The sequence below is a fragment of the Balaenoptera acutorostrata genome, chromosome 12, assembly GCF_949987535.1.
Source record: "Balaenoptera acutorostrata chromosome 12, mBalAcu1.1, whole genome shotgun sequence".
Lineage (NCBI taxonomy): Eukaryota > Metazoa > Chordata > Mammalia > Artiodactyla > Balaenopteridae > Balaenoptera > Balaenoptera acutorostrata.
Window position 1 is genome coordinate 33036433 of NC_080075.1, and position 1823 is coordinate 33038255.

The 1823-nt window shown below is 43.3% G+C and overlaps 1 pseudogene; it reads left to right on the plus strand.

The window, feature by feature from the left end:
- Positions 1-821: 821 nt before the first annotated feature.
- LOC103009112 (hypoxanthine-guanine phosphoribosyltransferase-like) lies at positions 822-1580 on the plus strand (annotated as a pseudogene).
- The last annotated feature ends 243 nt before the right edge of the window (positions 1581-1823 follow it).

The window sequence follows — 1823 nt, forward strand, 5'->3', positions numbered from 1 at the left end:
ACAGCTTTTCTTATAACATAGGATGTCTCAGAATCTTTAATATGCTCACAGTTACCGTGAATCTCTAAGAAAGGCACACGGCATGGAATATTTACCAAACTTATTTAATCTTGGAACCCTTTTTGGGCAGAGCATATTTCTGGACTAGTGTCCCATGCAACACACTTTGGGAAAACTGTGTCAGTCAATAGGAAAGGAGCTATCTTGGTGGATATGTCACTCAGGGTTCTTGATTGGAATTACAAGCCCATGTCTGCATAATTTAAGCATAAAAAGAACTTATTGGGAAGGGAACCCCTTGCTCTCAGACTCAATGGGAAGACTTGGAAAATGGGGCAGGATCAAGGAAGGCTGGCCATCAGAGAAGACTCCGGAGATGTCCCTTGAAGAACCTCTGATATCTCTGAGACTGTGCATTACTGTCTCAGTCACGCAGTGGTGGCATCTGATTCACTCTGGTGAGAAGTTGTGGGTGTGTTTTTGATTTTCTGGGCACGTGTTCTGTGTTCCATGTGTGTGACCGACAGGCGGTAGGCCACTTTTCTCAAGGCCCCGTGCACACACTTGCAACCCTAGAGCACTTACGCTACAGAGTCTTGAGGTTTGTTTTTTGGCCACAAGGTGGCTCACTTCTCTTTTCCATTTCTGGTTCAAGACTCAACTCTGGACCAATGCTGCCAGACATTTTCATTCAACAATCAGCCCGCACTCCAGCATGCCAGCCAGCTCCGTTGTGGCGACCTGCAGCCCCAGTGTCTTGGGACTGGACACACCAAGATGACCAATACACGGTCCTACACAAACAACCTTAGAGCATCTCTATGAAGGCACCTCATGGGTTGATTATAACAATCTCAGACTTCTAGAAGTTTGGGCTTTTAAGGAATCACTTAGCTTTTTTTGGTGATTTTTTTTCCTACTGTGAGATGAGAGAAACTATTTGGATTTGAGTTTAGTGATGATGAACCAGGTTATGACCTAGATTCATTTTGTATACCTAATCATTATGCTGAGGATTTGGAAAAGGTGTTTATTCCTCATGGACTAATTATGGACAGGACTGAATGGCTTGCTCGAGATGTGATGAAGGAAATGGGAGGCCATCACATCGTGGCCCTCTGTGTGCTCAAGGGGGGCTATAAATTCTTTGCTGACCTGCTGGATTACATCAAAGCACTGAACAGAAATAGTGATAGATCCATTCCTATGACTGTAGATTTTATCAGACTGAAAAGCTACCATAATGACCAGTCAACAGGCGACATAAAAGTGATTGGTGGAGATGATCTCTTAACTTTCACTGGAAAAGATGTCTTGATTGTTGAAGATATAATTGACACTGGCAAAACAATGCAAACCTTGCTTTCCTTGGTCAAGCAGCGTAATCCAAAGATGGTCAAGGTTGCAAACTTACTGGTGAAAAGGACCCCTCGAAGTGTTGGATATAGGCTGACTTTGTTGGATTTGAAATTCCAGACAAGTTTGTTGTAGGATACGCTCTTGACTATAATGAATACTTCAGGGATCTGAATCATGTTTTTGTCATTAGTGAAACTGGAAAAGCAAAATAGGAAGCCTAAGATGAGAGTTCAAGTTTGGAAACATCTGGAGTCCCATTGAAATCACCAGTAAAGAGGTCAAATGTTCTAGGTCTGTGGCCAGCTGCTTAGTAGAGCTTATTGCATGTACTTTCTTTTTTTTTTAAACTTTTGGGTATTTATTTATTTATTTATTTATGGCTGTGTTGGGTCTTCGTTTCTGCACGAGGGCCCTCTCCAGTTGCGGCGAGCGGGGGCCACTCTTCATCGCGGTGCTCGGGCCTC